Source organism: Leiobunum rupestre, chromosome 4 (assembly GCF_980474605.1).
Source record: "Leiobunum rupestre chromosome 4, qqLeiRupe1.1.hap1, whole genome shotgun sequence".
In the NCBI taxonomy this organism is placed as follows: domain Eukaryota; kingdom Metazoa; phylum Arthropoda; class Arachnida; order Opiliones; family Sclerosomatidae; genus Leiobunum; species Leiobunum rupestre.
This window is the reverse complement of record NC_143387.1, coordinates 20,868,856-20,883,348: the sequence shown is the minus strand read 5'-3', so window position 1 is coordinate 20,883,348 and position 14,493 is coordinate 20,868,856. Positions and strand designations below refer to the sequence as shown.

The following is a 14,493-nucleotide window of genomic DNA, read 5'->3' as shown; positions in this document are numbered from 1 at the left end:
ATTGGAACTATGCGATATTGATGCCTCGATGCAGCGGGCTCTGGATGCCAAACGCGTTTATTCCGTTATTAAAGAATCTTTGCCGAAAGTTTTTTTCGACCGCGTGTACGCTTCTTCGTCGCGGGTTCCAGTCGAGAACGCAATACGTGTTTTTACCAAAGACAACACCGAATTCGATTATTTGGCGGCCTCGGTTAAAGAACTATATCAGCGCTACCTTTCGTTTCGAAATTACGAGTCATCCGGTGAGCTTAAGTGGCGGGAATATTTAGGAGGTCCCTTACCGAAACCAGGATGGAGTTGGTTAAAAGGACGAGTTTTAAGTCCCGAACAACGCGATAATAATTTAAGAATTGTTCATCACGCGCTATTTCTTAACAAACGTATTCATTTGTTCGATCCGCAGATCTCTCCCAAGTGTACTTTTTGTAAAAACGCAGAAGAAACATTATCACATATATTATTTGGGTGTAGCATTGTTGAGGCCTGGTGGTCATGGCTATTTAAAGATAAACTTTTTTTAAAAGTCGATTATTTTACCAATCCCGGCTTTGTTCGAAATTGTTTTATTGTTTTTCAAGGTAAATGCCCGATATCTTTAAATTGTCACGAGTTAAAAATAATACATTTCATGGTATCTCTTTTAAAGTATCTTATTCTGGACTGCCGTTCCTTTTCTAATTTCAATCAAAACATACCTCTCGTAGTAGTTCAACATAGATTTTATGCAAAAATTAAATGCGAAATACGTAAAACCATTAAAATTTTTAAAGATAAAGATAAAGAATTTACTAACATGTTGTCAAAAATATTTTAAGAACTCTAATTTAACAGTGTCAATAGTCTTTAAAAAGCACTCCAGTCTGTTTTAAGGGGTTAACTATTGTTCTTTAATTGCATTCATATATATATATAGCATTCCAAGAGTTGTTTTTGGGTTAGAATTCCTGTATTTTTATGACTGTTGTCATTCTTTTGTTAATATTGGTCTCGCAACTTTTGTAATATACACTAAAAATGTATTTTTTAATGATATAATTAAAAAAAAAAGCGATGGACTGCTAATCCATCGGGCATTGCCCCCGTGGGTTTGAATCCCATCCCCGTCGCTCATTCTTGTTTGTCATTTTTATCCTTTGCAATTTAACTTAAGCGATAGATGGATGTCGAGGGGAACGGGATGGCCGTGTGGTTAAGGCGATGGATTGCTAATCCATTGGGGTGGCCGAGTGGTTAAGGTGATGGACTGCTAATCCATTGCGCTTTGCCCGCGTGCGTTCGAGCATGGACGAATTATAAGAGGACTCCTCTCGGGCAGCCTTCTACAACGCTATCTCTAAAGTTTGATTCCTGTACCGAGGGAAAAAACGCGGGTTGAAGAAAGAGGGGGGGGGGGGAGACAAGACTTTTCAGGGGCAACACGTGATCTTTACGTCACTTATAAATGAGTGCTGCGCTCTATCGTCGATTTAAGTAACAAAGCGACAAAATCCCGCCATAGCGCCAGCTTTAGCAAATGTTTCTTTCTAAATTCCGATCATAGTGAAATTTTAATAGGTATGTTGACATTTTTAACTGTAACTATAGTTAAATAGACTTACCTAAATTTAAATTGTCATATATATTTATAGGTTATAAACGCTATCGTTAACAATCAACTATAGCTGCTTAACCCTTGGTCATTTGTTTACAAGTTACAACAAGAAAACAAAATGAAGAAACGTTGTATTTTTAAGGGGTGTAAAAGTGACAGTCGTTATAGCCATAAGGATCATATGAAAAATGTTTTCTTTTTACCATTTCCGAAGCCAAAGTTCCGGTTAGATAAATGCCTGAGGTGGTTGCAGTGTTTGAATCGCGATGATTTTAACGTAAAAAGTGTGACATATTATACATTTGTATGCTCAAAACATTTTGTTGGTGGCAATGGACCCTCATCAGAGAACCCAGATCCAGTGAACCCATTACTAAATTCTGGTGGTAATGAATTTCAAGATGATTCTGGAAACCTTAATTTAGCAAATATGGAAAAACAGAAAGTTAATGAAGCTGTAGTACCAGAGGTACAATTTTTACAATGTTACATTATTTTTTCATAAGTCTTAAATGTTTTCGTTATTTTTGTATCACAGGTTGGATGTGAATACGAAATATGCGAGAAGGACGTGGTACCCATAGATAGTTACACTACAATTCCTCTGGTCAGAAAGTTTACTTTTCCAAAATGTTTATTAGTGGTAATTAATTCTTTGTTAATATTAGAATTTCCAACTTGAGCTAAACTCATCTAAAACTGGCACTAAGGACCATGCATATTCTATCTGCAAGAGTACTACCACCAAGGAAATATCATGCGAAACAGATTTCTTTAAAGGATTCATTCCTCCGTCAGGATGGTTTGCATTGCGTGTGAATGAGTTCTTGCAACTTGGAAAACTGGATCAAAATACTAACAGTGCGGTTATAAAGGTTAATGTGACAGAGTCTGGAGTATTAACTATTGAAGTCCTTAACCAAATTCTGGAGAATATCTCAAGTCTAAAAATTCCTAATAAAATTCACAATAGCAACACACTTAATCATGTTCTAGAAAATCTTGATTCAAGAAAAATCTGCCAAGGGTGTCAAGACAAAGATAGTGTGAGCTATGTAAAGAAAAGACCTGTCAAACATGTACACTATTGTTGGCAACTGAAAGCAATTCGTAGTAATGATTGCCAATTACTTACATTTTCAAATAAAAGTATCTGCTGTCTTAATTGCAAATCGGTTAAGGAAAAATTGAGAACTCTAAAAAATAGGGACAAGAAACATTGTGCAGGTGGAATCAGGAAAAGATATATAAATTTTACGAAGGAGGAACTAATTTCTAAGATTAGGAAAGAAAAAAAAATTAACCTTAGTTTACAAAGAAAAATTGTAAATCGTGATAAAAAAATAGAAAAGATAATTTCAAACAAAGGGTGCCAAGTTCAAAATAAGGATCAAAATGACCAGTTATTAAATGTTTTGGAACAAGAAGTTAAAGCACGTGACACGGATAACTCATTTCCAGCTCTATTTTTGAAAACTCAACTTGAGGTCCTAAAACAACCAAATCCTAAGCAACGAAAATGGCACCCTCATGTGGTTCAGTGGTATGCCTATTTGTACAGACAGTCTCCCAAGTTGTACAAGACATTAAGAGAAACGGATACTTTAAAACTGCCATCACTAAGTACGTTACTCAGAAATTCATCAACATTAGGAAACTCTCCTGGTTTTCATGATGAAGTTTTTGAAAAAGTTGTAAAAATGGTTAAACCAGAAAGTTTAAAAGAACATGAACAATACTTTGGACTATTAGTGGACGAGATCAAGATCAAAGAAGACTTAGTTTATAAAAAAAGTTCGGGTGATATAGTTGGTTATACCGAATTAAACAATACATTTGAAAGAATTGCTGCCTTAGAACAAGACTTAGATGAACCGAAAAAACTAGCAAGTCATGTTCTCCTCATAATGCTCAGAGGAATATGCACCAATGTGGTACTTCCCATAGCTCATTTTGCAACACATTGCCTCACGAGCGAAAAACTTGAGAGAATCATGTTTGAAGCTGTACGCCGCTCAGAGATGTGTGGGTTCAAAATTTTATTCATCGTTGGAGATGGGGCCTCTATCAATAGGAGGTTTTTTACCAGCAATGGCACTAAAGATGCAAACTACAAAAGTAGAAATCAATTTGCTACTGAAAACAGAAATGTATATTTCATTTTTGACGTTCCACATCTTTTGAAAACAGCGAGAAACTGTTTCGCGAATAGCACTGACGATTGTAAAATTAGAAGGCTTAAAAAAATGAACAACTAATACTTTGGAAGTACATACAGAACCTATACAATAAAGAGCAGAATATGGCTGGAAACCTGAGAAAACTGCACAAACTAACCCATGATCATCTTAATCTCAGGTCATACAGAAAAATGAAAGTCAGTTTTGCAGCTAACGTCATGAGTCTCTCAGTGGCTAATGCTCTAAATGAGGAATATGGTGAGGAGGTTAGGGAAACCGTTAAATTTATCAGGATGATAAATAATTGGTTTGATTGTTTAAATACAAGAAGTTTTGGAGAAGCAGCAAGGACTCGCAACAACAATCTGAAGCCGTTTGAATCTCCAGATGATGCCCGACTAAAAGTAAGCTATCAATTAATATTTTTCATTAAGTTTTAACATTAAAAATTAACCTTTTTTTAAGTGGCTGAAAGAAGAATTTTTGGGATACCTAGAAGACTGGGAAACTGAAGTTAAGACCCTTGAAAATTTTACAACAGAGGAAAAGAAAAAAATGCTGCTTAGCTCTGAAACTATGTCTGGACTAAAACAAACAAGTAATATTTGTTTTAAAAACTTGTGTTATTTCATGGACTATTCACCTAATTTTTATTTTTAGCCATGTGTCTGTTAGAGATTATACCTTTTATGTTATCAAAAGGCGCAAAATACATTATTACAAGACATTTTAACCAAGACCCCGTGGAGAATGAATTCTCTCATTATCGGAGGTCATGTGGGTTTGCAGACAACCCCAACCTTGATCAGGTATCAACGGTTATAGGAAACCTTAATAGTGTTCGAGGTGTCAAGGAAAAAATTAAAATTAAAGGAGCCAATATTGAAGCTATGCACTAATAAAATTTTATTAAATTTAAATCATAGCATGATGAAATTCATTTTGTAGTTGTTTTCTTAAGCTAGTTTTACCATTAACGATAGACTTATTTTTTAATTTTAATGCTTTTTGTCTGGCCAATTCTTTGTGATAGTTTTTTAACTTTTTTATTTCCCCATTTCCTACGGTGTTAAGTATAGTAGTAATTGCCAATTTCAGAAGGATTTCTCCTTGAATAGGTGATATTCCTGAAAGGGTGTTTAAGCTCCTCCAAGTGTTTCTTATTTCCTCATTTCCCATAATCTGATCTTGAGCTTTAATTTTTTTGTTTTTTATACATTTCCCATCATAAAATGGAACTGCCAAATCTAAAACTGAATTAATAAAAGTTTGGGCCTCGATAGTTGGATTTATTAATCCACCCTTTGATTGCATAGTCGTCCAATTTGAATATGGTGATTGGGTTGAATCTGTCACAAGAAACTCTACTATCCTAGCACCAGGCTCTGAGTGATCTCTCAGTCTTCTAAAAATACTGCCAATAACATAGTGAACGACTTCGGGTGGCTCTTGATGTTTTTTCACAATAGTTGTACGTGAGAAAGCAGTCACACATAGTATCCAAAATCAGTCCAACACACCAAAAAAAGTGTGAGCATGTAAAATGTTCAGAATTCTATTGAGATTTAACCAATTAGACTTGAATATTAAATTGTTTGACAAGTTAAAAAACTTACTTTTTCATCTCTAAGTTTGTTTTGCAACTTTTCCAGAATATTACTATTTTGACGAACATCTTTTATTTTATTTCTATATACTTCGTGAGAAACATTAAAGCATTTTAGAAATACTACTTTCCAACACATAAATATATGTGCTTGTAGTGTTGTAATCCATTGAATAAGTTCTTTAATTTCTTTAGTAAGGAAATCTTTGTTCAATAATTTTATTTTATCTGTTGTTTCTTTAATTAACTCGTGGAAACATTCTTCAAAATCTACTTTTGACATGGTTTTAGGAACTATTTTCTTAGTTGGTTTTGATCTGAAATAATCAGCAAATTATATTAATATTAATATATTAAATACGACTTCAAAACATCAATAATACATACTGCACTTTGGCCGGAGATTTAGGAACATTAGTTAATGTTGACAATGGTATACTATTGGAAATTATGTCCATTTCATCATCTGAAACCCATTCAATATAATTATGTTGTTTAAAAATATTTTTTTTAAATACTTACCACTCAATAAATTGTCAAATTGACGACAGTTAATAGTAAGATCCAATGGCAAATCCATTATCACAGATAAAATTCATAAATATCTAATCTAATTTAAAAAAACCTATTTCCCATAACTTAAAAACCGCCATAATTCAACTTCGCCAAGCAAGCGCCGGAAACATGTGGGAATTCCAATATCACGTGGTGCTTTATTTGCCCCTGAATTCGAAGCCAACGCACCCTTTTGAGAAAGTCGCGAACTAATCCTATCTCGGGCTGCTACGGAACGTTAGCGTGAAGTAAAAAGCGCCCCGAGAGGAGTCCTCTTATAATTCGTCCATGGTTCGAGTCCCATCCCCGCCGCTCATTCTTGTTTTTCATTTTTATCCTTTGCAATTTAACTTGAGCGATAGATAGATGTTGAGGGGGACGGGGTGGCCGAGTTGTTAAGGCAATGGTCTGCTAATCCATTGGGCATTGCCCGTGTGGGGTCAAATTCCATCCCCGTCGCTCATTCTTGTTTTTCATTTTTATCCTTTGCAATTTAACTTAAGCGAAAGATGGATGTCGAGGGGGGCGGGATGGCCGTGTGGTTAAGGCGATGGACTGCTAATCCTTTGGGCATTGCCCGCGTGGGTTCGAATTTCATCCCCGTCGCTCATTCTTTTTGTTTTCATTTTTATCCTTTGCAATGTAACTTAAGCGATAGATGGATGGAGACGGGGACGGGGTGGCCGAGTGGTTAAGGCGATGGACTGCTAATCCGTTGGGCATTGCCCGCGTGGGTTCGAATCCCATCCCCGTCGCTCATTCTAGCTTGTCATTTTTATCCTTTGCAATTTAAATTAAGCGATAGATAAATGATGACGGGGACCGGGTGACCGAGTGGTTAAGGCGATGGACTGCTAACCCGTTGGGCATTGCCCGCGTGGTTTCGAATCCCATCCCCGTCGTTCATTCTTGTTTGTCATTTTTATCCTTTGCAATTTAAATTAAGCGATAGATAAATGGTGACGGGGACGGGGTGACCGAGTGGTTAAGGCGATGGACTGCTAACCCGTTGGGCATTGCCCGCGTGGTTTCGAATCCCATCCCCGTCGCTCATTCTTGTTTGTCATTTTTATCCTTTGCAATTTAACTTAAGCGATAGATGGATGGCGAAGGGGACGGGGTGGCCGAGTGGTTAAGGCGATGGACTGCTAATCCATTGGGCATTGCCCGCGTGGGTTCGAATCCCATCCCCGTCGCTCATTGTTGTTTTTCATTTTTATCCTTTGCAATGTAACTTAAGCGATAGATGGACTACGACGGGGACGGGGTGGCCGAGTGGTTAAGGCGATGGACTGCTAATCCATTGGGCATTGCCCGTGTGGGGTCAAATTCCATCCCCGTCGCTCATTCTTGTTTTTCATTTTTATCCTTTGCAATTTAACTTAAGCGAAAGATGGATGTCGAGGGGGGCGGGATGGCCGTGTGGTTAAGGCGATGGACTGCTAATCCTTTGGGCATTGCCCGCGTGGGTTCGAATTTCATCCCCGTCGCTCATTCTTTTTGTTTTCATTTTTATCCTTTGCAATGTAACTTAAGCGATAGATGGATGAAGACGGGGACGGGGTGGCCGAGTGGTTAAGGCGATGGACTGCTAATCCGTTGGGCATTGCCCGCGTGGGTTCGAATCCCATCCCCGTCGCTCATTCTAGTTTGTCATTTTTATCCTTTGCAATTTAAATTAAGCGATAGATAAATGATGACGGGGACCGGGTGACCGAGTGGTTAAGGCGATGGACTGCTAACCCGTTGGGCATTGCCCGCGTGGTTTCGAATCCCATCCCCGTCGTTCATTCTTGTTTGTCATTTTTATCCTTTGCAATTTAAATTAAGCGATAGATAAATGGTGACGGGGACGGGGTGACCGAGTGGTTAAGGCGATGGACTGCTAACCCGTTGGGCATTGCCCGCGTGGTTTCGAATCCCATCCCCGTCGCTCATTCTTGTTTGTCATTTTTATCCTTTGCAATTTAACTTAAGCGATAGATGGATGGCGAAGGGGACGGGGTGGCCGAGTGGTTAAGGCGATGGACTGCTAATCCATTGGGCATTGCCCGCGTGGGTTCGAATCCCATCCCCGTCGCTCATTGTTGTTTTTCATTTTTATCCTTTGCAATGTAACTTAAGCGATAGATGGACTACGACGGGGACGGGGTGGCCGAGTGGTTAAGGCGATGGACTGCTAATCCATTGGGCATTGCCCGCGTGGGTTCGAATCCCATCCCCGTCGCATATTCTTGTTTTTCATTTTTATCCTTTGCAATGTAACTTAAGCGATAGATGGATGAAGACGGGGACGGGGTGGCCGAGTGGTTAAGGCGATGGACTGCTAATCCGTTGGGCATTGCCCGCGTGGGTTCGAATCCCATCCCCGTCGCTCATTCTAGTTTGTCATTTTTATCCTTTCCAATTTAACTTAAGCGATAGATGGGTGTTGAGAGGAATGGGATGGCCGTGTGGTTAGGGCGATGGACTGCTAATCCGTTGGGCATTGCCCGCGTGGGTTCGAATTTCATCCTCGTCGCTCATTCTTGTTATTCATTTTTATCGTTTGCAATATAACTTAAGCGATAGATGGATGAGACGGGGACGGGGTGGCCGGCTCGTTAAGCCGATGGACTGCTAATCCATTCGGCATTGCCCGCGTGGATTCTAATCTCATCCCCGTCGCTCATTGTTGTTTTTCATTTTTATCCTTTGCAATTTAAATTAAGCGATAGATGGATGGCGACGGGGACGGGGTGGCCGAGCGGTTAAGGCGATGGACTGCTTAACCATTGGACATTGTCCGCGTGGTTTCGAATCCCATCCCCGTCGCATATTCTTGTTTTTCATTTTTATCCTTAACAATGTAACTTAAGCGATAGATGGATGCCAGAGGGGACGGGGTGGCCGAGTGGTTAAGGCGATGGACTGCTTAACCATTGGACATTGTCCGCGTGGTTTCGAATCCCATCCCCGTCGCTCATTGTTGTTTTTCATTTTTATCCTTTACAATGTAACTTAAGCGATAGATGGACGACGACGGGGACGGGGTGGCCGAGTGGTTAAGGCGATGGACTGCTAATCCATTGGGCATTGCCCGCGTGGGTTCGAATCCCATCCCCGTCGCATATTCTTGTTTTTCATTTTTATCCTTTGCAATGTAACTTAAGCGATAGATGGATGAAGACGGGGACGGGGTGGCCGAGTGGTTAAGGCGATGGACTGCTAATCCATTGGGCATTGCCCGCGTGGGTTCGAATCCCATCCCCGTCGCATATTCTTGTTTTTCATTTTTATCCTTTGCAATGTAACTTAAGCGATAGATGGGTTTTGAGGGGAACGGGATGGCCGTGTGGTTAAGGCGATGGACTGCTAATCCGTTAAGCATTGCCCGCGTGGGTTCGAATTTCATCCTTGTCGTTCATTCTTGTTTTTCATTTTTATCCTTTGCAATTTAACTTAAGCGATAGATGGATGAAGACGGGAACGGGGTGGCCGAATGGTTAAGCCGATGGACTGCTAATCCATTGTGCATTGCCCGCGTGGGTTTGAATCCCATCCCCGTCGCTCATTGTTGTTTTTCATTTTTATCCTTTGCAATTTAACTTAAGCGATAGATGGATGGCGAAGGGGACGGGGTGGCCGAGTGGTTAAGGCGATGGACTGCTTAACCATTGGACATTGTCCGCGTGGTTTCGAATCCCATCCCCGTCGCATATTCTTGTTTTTCATTTTTATCCTTAACAATGTAACTTAAGCGATAGATGGATTCCAGAGGGGACGGGGTGGCCGAGTGGTAAGGCGATGGACTGCTAATCCATTGGGCATTGCCCGCGTGGGTTTGAATCCCATCCCCGTCGCTCATTGTTGTTTTTCATTTTTATCCTTTGCAATGTAACTTAAGCGATAGATGGACGACGACGGGGACGGGGTGACCGAGTGGTTAAGGCGATGGACTGCTAATCCATTGGGCATTGCCCGCGTGGGTTCGAATCCCATCCCCGTCGCTCATTGTTGTTTTTCATTTTTATCCTTTGCAATTTAACTTAAGCGATAGATGGATGGCGAAGGGGACGGGGTGGCCGAGTGGTTAAGGCGATGGACTGCTTAACCATTGGACATTGTCCGCGTGGTTTCGAATCCCATCCCCGTCGCATATTCTTGTTTTTCATTTTTATCCTTAACAATGTAACTTAAGCGATAGATGGATTCCAGAGGGGACGGGGTGGCCGAGTGGTTAAGGCGATGGACTGCTAATCCATTGGGCATTGCCCGCGTGGGTTTGAATCCCATCCCCGTCGCTCATTGTTGTTTTTCATTTTTATCCTTTGCAATGTAACTTAAGCGATAGATGGACGACGACGGGGACGGGGTGACCGAGTGGTTAAGGCGATGGACTGCTAATCCATTGGGCATTGCCCGCGTGGGTTCGAATCCCATCCCCGTCGCTCATTGTTGTTTTTCATTTTTATCCTTTGCAATGTAACTTAAGCGATAGATGGACGACGACGGGGACGGGGTGACCGAGTGGTTAAGGCGATGGACTGCTAATCCATTGGGCATTGCCCGCGTGGGTTCGAATCCCATCCCCGTCGCATATTCTTGTTTTTTATTTTTATCCTTTGCAATTTAACTTAAGCGATAGATGGATGGAAATGGGGACGGGGTGGCCGAGTGGTTAAGGCGATGGACTGCTTATCCATTGGGCATTGCCCGCGTGGGTTCGAATCCCATCCCCGTCGCATATTATTGTTTTTCATTTTTATCCTTTGCAATTTAACTTAAGCGATAGATGGATGGCGAAGGGGACTGGGTGGCCGAGTGGTTAAGGCGATGGACTGCTTAACCATTGGACATTGTCCGCGTGGTTTCGAATCCCATCCCCGTCGCATATTCTTGTTTTTCATTTTTATCCTTAACAATGTAACTTAAGCGATAGATGGATGCCAGAGGGGACGGGGTGGCCGAGTGGTTAAGGCGATGGACTGCTTAACCATTGGACATTGTCCGCGTGGTTTCGAATCCCATCCCCGTCGCATATTCTTGTTTTTCATTTTTATCCTTAACAATGTAACTTAAGCGATAGATGGATGCCAGAGGGGACGGGGTGGCCGAGTGGTTAAGGCGATGGACTGCTTAACCATTGGACATTGTCCGCGTGGTTTCGAATCCCATCCCCGTCGCTCATTGTTGTTTTTCATTTTTATCCTTTGCAATGTAACTTAAGCGATAGATGGACGACGACGGGGACGGGGTGGCCGAGTGGTTAAGGCGATGGACTGCTAATCCATTGGGCATTGCCCGCGTGGGTTCGAATCCCATCCCCGTCGCATATTCTTGTTTTTCATTTTTATCCTTTGCAATGTAACTTAAGCGATAGATGGATGAAGACGGGGACGGGGACGGGGTGGCCGAGTGGTTAAGGCGATGGACTGCTAATCCATTGGGCATTGCCCGCGTGGGTTCGAATCCCATCCCCGTCGCATATTCTTGTTTTTCATTTTTATCCTTTGCAATGTAACTTAAGCGATAGATGGGTTTTGAGGGGAACGGGATGGCCGTGTGGTTAAGGCGATGGACTGCTAATCCGTTAAACATTGCCCGCGTGGGTTCGAATTTCATCCTTGTCGTTCATTCTTGTTTTTCATTTTTATCCTTTGCAATTTAACTTAAGCGATAGATGGATGAAGACGGGAACGGGGTGGCCGAATGGTTAAGCCGATGGACTGCTAATCCATTGTGCATTGCCCGCGTGGGTTTGAATCCCATCCCCGTCGCTCATTGTTGTTTTTCATTTTTATCCTTTGCAATTTAAATTAAGCGATAGATAAATGGTGACGGGGACGGGGTGACCGAGTGGTTAAGGCGATGGACTGCTAACCAGATGGGCATTGCCCGCGTGGTTTCGAATCCCATCCCCGTCGCTCATTCTTGTTTGTCATTTTTATCCTTTGCAATTTAACTTAAGCGATAGATGGATGGCGAAGGGGACGGGGTGGCCGAGTGGTTAAGGCGATGGACTGCTTAACCATTGGACATTGTCCGCGTGGTTTCGAATCCCATCCCCGTCGCATATTCTTGTTTTTCATTTTTATCCTTAACAATGTAACTTAAGCGATAGATGGATTCCAGAGGGGACGGGGTGGCCGAGTGGTTAAGGCGATGGACTGCTAATCCATTGGGCATTGCCCGCGTGGGTTTGAATCCCATCCCCGTCGCTCATTGTTGTTTTTCATTTTTATCCTTTGCAATGTAACTTAAGCGATAGATGGACGACGACGGGGACGGGGTGACCGAGTGGTTAAGGCGATGGACTGCTAATCCATTGGGCATTGCCCGCGTGGGTTCGAATCCCATCCCCGACGCTCATTGTTGTTTTTCATTTTTATCCTTTGCAATGTAACTTAAGCGATAGATGGACGACGACGGGGACGGGGTGACCGAGTGGTTAAGGCGATGGACTGCTAATCCATTGGGCATTGCCCGCGTGGGTTCGAATCCCATCCCCGTCGCATATTCTTGTTTTTTATTTTTATCCTTTGCAATGTAACTTAAGCGATAGATGGGTGTTGAGGGGAACGGGATGGCCGTGTGGTTAGGGCGATGGACTGCTAATCCGTTGGGCATTGCACGCGTGGGTTCGAATTTCATCCCCGTCGCTCATTCTTGTTTTTCATTTTTATCGTTTGCAATATAACTTAAGCGATAGATGGATGAAGACGGGGACGGGGTGGCCGAATGGTTAAGCCGATGGACTGCTAATCCATTGGGCATTGCCCGCGTGGATTCGAATCCCATCCACGTCGCTCATTGTTGTTTTTCATTTTTATCCTTTGCAATTTAAATTAAGCGATAGATAAATGGTGACGGGGACGGGGTGACCGAGTGGTTAAGGCGATGGACTGCTAATCCGTTGGGCATTGCCCGCGTGGGTTCGAATCCCATCCCCGTCGCATATTCTTGTTTTTCATTTTTATCCTTTGCAATTTAACTTAAGCGATAGATGGATGGCAATGGGGACGGGGTGGCCGAGTGGTTAAGGCGATGGACTGCTTATCCATTGGGCATTGCCCGCGTGGGTTCGAATCCCATCCCCGTCGCATATTATTGTTTTTCATTTTTATCCTTTGCAATTTAACTTAAGCGATAGATGGATGGCGAAGGGGACTGGGTGGCCGAGTGGTTAAGGCGATGGACTGCTTAACCATTGGACATTGTCCGCGTGGTTTCGAATCCCATCCCCGTCGCATATTCTTGTTTTTCATTTTTATCCTTAACAATGTAACTTAAGCGATAGATGGATGCCAGAGGGGACGGGGTGGCCGAGTGGTTAAGGCGATGGACTGCTTAACCATTGGACATTGTCCGCGTGGTTTCGAATCCCATCCCCGTCGCTCATTGTTGTTTTTCATTTTTATCCTTTGCAATGTAACTTAAGCGATAGATGGACGACGACGGGGACGGGGTGGCCGAGTGGTTAAGGCGATGGACTGCTAATCCATTGGGCATTGCCCGCGTGGGTTCGAATCCCATCCCCGTCGCATATTCTTGTTTTTCATTTTTATCCTTTGCAATGTAACTTAAGCGATAGATGGATGAAGACGGGGACGGGGTGGCCGAGTGGTTAAGGCGATGGACTGCTAATCCATTGGGCATTGCCCGCGTGGGTTTGAATCCCATCCCCGTCGCTCATTGTTGTTTTTCATTTTTATCCTTTGCAAGGTAACTTAAGCGATAGATGGACGACGACGGGGACGGGGTGACCGAGTGGTTAAGGCGATGGACTGCTAATCCATTGGGCATTGCCCGCGTGGGTTCGAATCCCATCCCCGTCGCATATTCTTGTTTTTCATTTTTATCCTTAACAATGTAACTTAAGCGATAGATGGATGAAGACGGGGTCGGGGTGGCCGAGTGGTTAAGGCGATGGACTGCTAATCCATTGGGCATTGCCCGCGTGGGTTCGAATCCCATCCCCGTCGCATATTCTTGTTTTTCATTTTTATCCTTTGCAATGTAACTTAAGCGATAGATGGACGACGACGGGGACGGGGTGGCCGAGTGGTTAAGGCGATGGACTGCTAATCCATTGGGCATTGCCCGCGTGGGTTCGAATCCCATCCCCGTCGCATATTCTTGTTTTTCATTTTTATCCTTTGCAATGTAACTTAAGCGATAGATGGATGAAGACGGGGACGGGGTGGCCGAGTGGTTAAGGCTAATCCGTTGGGCATTGCCCGCGTGGGTTCGAATCCCATCCCCGTCGCTCATTCTAGTTTGTCATTTTTATCCTTTCCAATTTAACTTAAGCGATAGATGGGTGTTGAGGGGAACGGGATAGCCGTGTGGTTAGGGCGATGGACTGCTAATCCTTTGGGCATTGCCCGCGTGGGTTCGAATTTTATCCCCGTCGCTCATTCTAGTTTGTCATTTTTATCCTTTCCAATTTAACTTAAGCGATAGATGGATGAAGACCGGGACGGGGTGGCCGACTGGTTAAGCCAATGGACTGCTAATCCATTGGGCATTGCACGCGTGGATTCGAATCCCATCCCCGTCGCTCATTGTTGTTTTTC

The 14,493-nt window shown here is 42.7% G+C and overlaps 28 non-coding genes across 28 annotated transcripts; all 28 read left to right on the top strand.

The window, feature by feature from the left end:
• Nucleotides 1-6,608: 6,608 nt before the first annotated feature.
• TRNAS-GCU (transfer RNA serine (anticodon GCU)) lies at nucleotides 6,609-6,690 on the top strand. Its single transcript has one exon. It is a non-coding gene; the product is annotated as a tRNA-Ser (tRNA).
• A 359-nt stretch (nucleotides 6,691-7,049) lies between these two features.
• Nucleotides 7,050-7,131, top strand: TRNAS-GCU (transfer RNA serine (anticodon GCU)). Its single transcript has one exon. It is a non-coding gene; the product is annotated as a tRNA-Ser (tRNA).
• A 65-nt stretch (nucleotides 7,132-7,196) lies between these two features.
• Nucleotides 7,197-7,278, top strand: TRNAS-GCU (transfer RNA serine (anticodon GCU)). Its single transcript has one exon. It is a non-coding gene; the product is annotated as a tRNA-Ser (tRNA).
• A 214-nt stretch (nucleotides 7,279-7,492) lies between these two features.
• TRNAS-GCU (transfer RNA serine (anticodon GCU)) lies at nucleotides 7,493-7,574 on the top strand. Its single transcript has one exon. It is a non-coding gene; the product is annotated as a tRNA-Ser (tRNA).
• Nucleotides 7,575-7,933: 359 nt separating this feature from the next.
• TRNAS-GCU (transfer RNA serine (anticodon GCU)) lies at nucleotides 7,934-8,015 on the top strand. Its single transcript has one exon. It is a non-coding gene; the product is annotated as a tRNA-Ser (tRNA).
• A 65-nt stretch (nucleotides 8,016-8,080) lies between these two features.
• TRNAS-GCU (transfer RNA serine (anticodon GCU)) lies at nucleotides 8,081-8,162 on the top strand. Its single transcript has one exon. It is a non-coding gene; the product is annotated as a tRNA-Ser (tRNA).
• A 65-nt stretch (nucleotides 8,163-8,227) lies between these two features.
• TRNAS-GCU (transfer RNA serine (anticodon GCU)) lies at nucleotides 8,228-8,309 on the top strand. Its single transcript has one exon. It is a non-coding gene; the product is annotated as a tRNA-Ser (tRNA).
• Nucleotides 8,310-8,961: 652 nt separating this feature from the next.
• Nucleotides 8,962-9,043, top strand: TRNAS-GCU (transfer RNA serine (anticodon GCU)). The gene has a single exon. It is a non-coding gene; the product is annotated as a tRNA-Ser (tRNA).
• A 65-nt stretch (nucleotides 9,044-9,108) lies between these two features.
• TRNAS-GCU (transfer RNA serine (anticodon GCU)) lies at nucleotides 9,109-9,190 on the top strand. The gene has a single exon. It is a non-coding gene; the product is annotated as a tRNA-Ser (tRNA).
• Nucleotides 9,191-9,696: 506 nt separating this feature from the next.
• On the top strand, nucleotides 9,697-9,777 carry TRNAS-GCU (transfer RNA serine (anticodon GCU)). The gene has a single exon. It is a non-coding gene; the product is annotated as a tRNA-Ser (tRNA).
• A 65-nt stretch (nucleotides 9,778-9,842) lies between these two features.
• On the top strand, nucleotides 9,843-9,924 carry TRNAS-GCU (transfer RNA serine (anticodon GCU)). Its single transcript has one exon. It is a non-coding gene; the product is annotated as a tRNA-Ser (tRNA).
• Nucleotides 9,925-10,136: 212 nt separating this feature from the next.
• TRNAS-GCU (transfer RNA serine (anticodon GCU)) lies at nucleotides 10,137-10,218 on the top strand. Its single transcript has one exon. It is a non-coding gene; the product is annotated as a tRNA-Ser (tRNA).
• A 65-nt stretch (nucleotides 10,219-10,283) lies between these two features.
• TRNAS-GCU (transfer RNA serine (anticodon GCU)) lies at nucleotides 10,284-10,365 on the top strand. The gene has a single exon. It is a non-coding gene; the product is annotated as a tRNA-Ser (tRNA).
• Nucleotides 10,366-10,430: 65 nt separating this feature from the next.
• Nucleotides 10,431-10,512, top strand: TRNAS-GCU (transfer RNA serine (anticodon GCU)). The gene has a single exon. It is a non-coding gene; the product is annotated as a tRNA-Ser (tRNA).
• Nucleotides 10,513-10,577: 65 nt separating this feature from the next.
• Nucleotides 10,578-10,659, top strand: TRNAS-GCU (transfer RNA serine (anticodon GCU)). The gene has a single exon. It is a non-coding gene; the product is annotated as a tRNA-Ser (tRNA).
• Nucleotides 10,660-11,165: 506 nt separating this feature from the next.
• On the top strand, nucleotides 11,166-11,247 carry TRNAS-GCU (transfer RNA serine (anticodon GCU)). Its single transcript has one exon. It is a non-coding gene; the product is annotated as a tRNA-Ser (tRNA).
• A 71-nt stretch (nucleotides 11,248-11,318) lies between these two features.
• TRNAS-GCU (transfer RNA serine (anticodon GCU)) lies at nucleotides 11,319-11,400 on the top strand. Its single transcript has one exon. It is a non-coding gene; the product is annotated as a tRNA-Ser (tRNA).
• A 653-nt stretch (nucleotides 11,401-12,053) lies between these two features.
• Nucleotides 12,054-12,135, top strand: TRNAS-GCU (transfer RNA serine (anticodon GCU)). The gene has a single exon. It is a non-coding gene; the product is annotated as a tRNA-Ser (tRNA).
• A 65-nt stretch (nucleotides 12,136-12,200) lies between these two features.
• On the top strand, nucleotides 12,201-12,282 carry TRNAS-GCU (transfer RNA serine (anticodon GCU)). The gene has a single exon. It is a non-coding gene; the product is annotated as a tRNA-Ser (tRNA).
• Nucleotides 12,283-12,347: 65 nt separating this feature from the next.
• On the top strand, nucleotides 12,348-12,429 carry TRNAS-GCU (transfer RNA serine (anticodon GCU)). The gene has a single exon. It is a non-coding gene; the product is annotated as a tRNA-Ser (tRNA).
• A 212-nt stretch (nucleotides 12,430-12,641) lies between these two features.
• On the top strand, nucleotides 12,642-12,723 carry TRNAS-GCU (transfer RNA serine (anticodon GCU)). Its single transcript has one exon. It is a non-coding gene; the product is annotated as a tRNA-Ser (tRNA).
• Nucleotides 12,724-12,788: 65 nt separating this feature from the next.
• On the top strand, nucleotides 12,789-12,870 carry TRNAS-GCU (transfer RNA serine (anticodon GCU)). The gene has a single exon. It is a non-coding gene; the product is annotated as a tRNA-Ser (tRNA).
• A 65-nt stretch (nucleotides 12,871-12,935) lies between these two features.
• TRNAS-GCU (transfer RNA serine (anticodon GCU)) lies at nucleotides 12,936-13,017 on the top strand. The gene has a single exon. It is a non-coding gene; the product is annotated as a tRNA-Ser (tRNA).
• A 359-nt stretch (nucleotides 13,018-13,376) lies between these two features.
• TRNAS-GCU (transfer RNA serine (anticodon GCU)) lies at nucleotides 13,377-13,458 on the top strand. The gene has a single exon. It is a non-coding gene; the product is annotated as a tRNA-Ser (tRNA).
• Nucleotides 13,459-13,523: 65 nt separating this feature from the next.
• TRNAS-GCU (transfer RNA serine (anticodon GCU)) lies at nucleotides 13,524-13,605 on the top strand. Its single transcript has one exon. It is a non-coding gene; the product is annotated as a tRNA-Ser (tRNA).
• Nucleotides 13,606-13,670: 65 nt separating this feature from the next.
• TRNAS-GCU (transfer RNA serine (anticodon GCU)) lies at nucleotides 13,671-13,752 on the top strand. The gene has a single exon. It is a non-coding gene; the product is annotated as a tRNA-Ser (tRNA).
• A 65-nt stretch (nucleotides 13,753-13,817) lies between these two features.
• Nucleotides 13,818-13,899, top strand: TRNAS-GCU (transfer RNA serine (anticodon GCU)). The gene has a single exon. It is a non-coding gene; the product is annotated as a tRNA-Ser (tRNA).
• Nucleotides 13,900-13,964: 65 nt separating this feature from the next.
• Nucleotides 13,965-14,046, top strand: TRNAS-GCU (transfer RNA serine (anticodon GCU)). The gene has a single exon. It is a non-coding gene; the product is annotated as a tRNA-Ser (tRNA).
• Nucleotides 14,047-14,493: the final 447 nt, after the last annotated feature.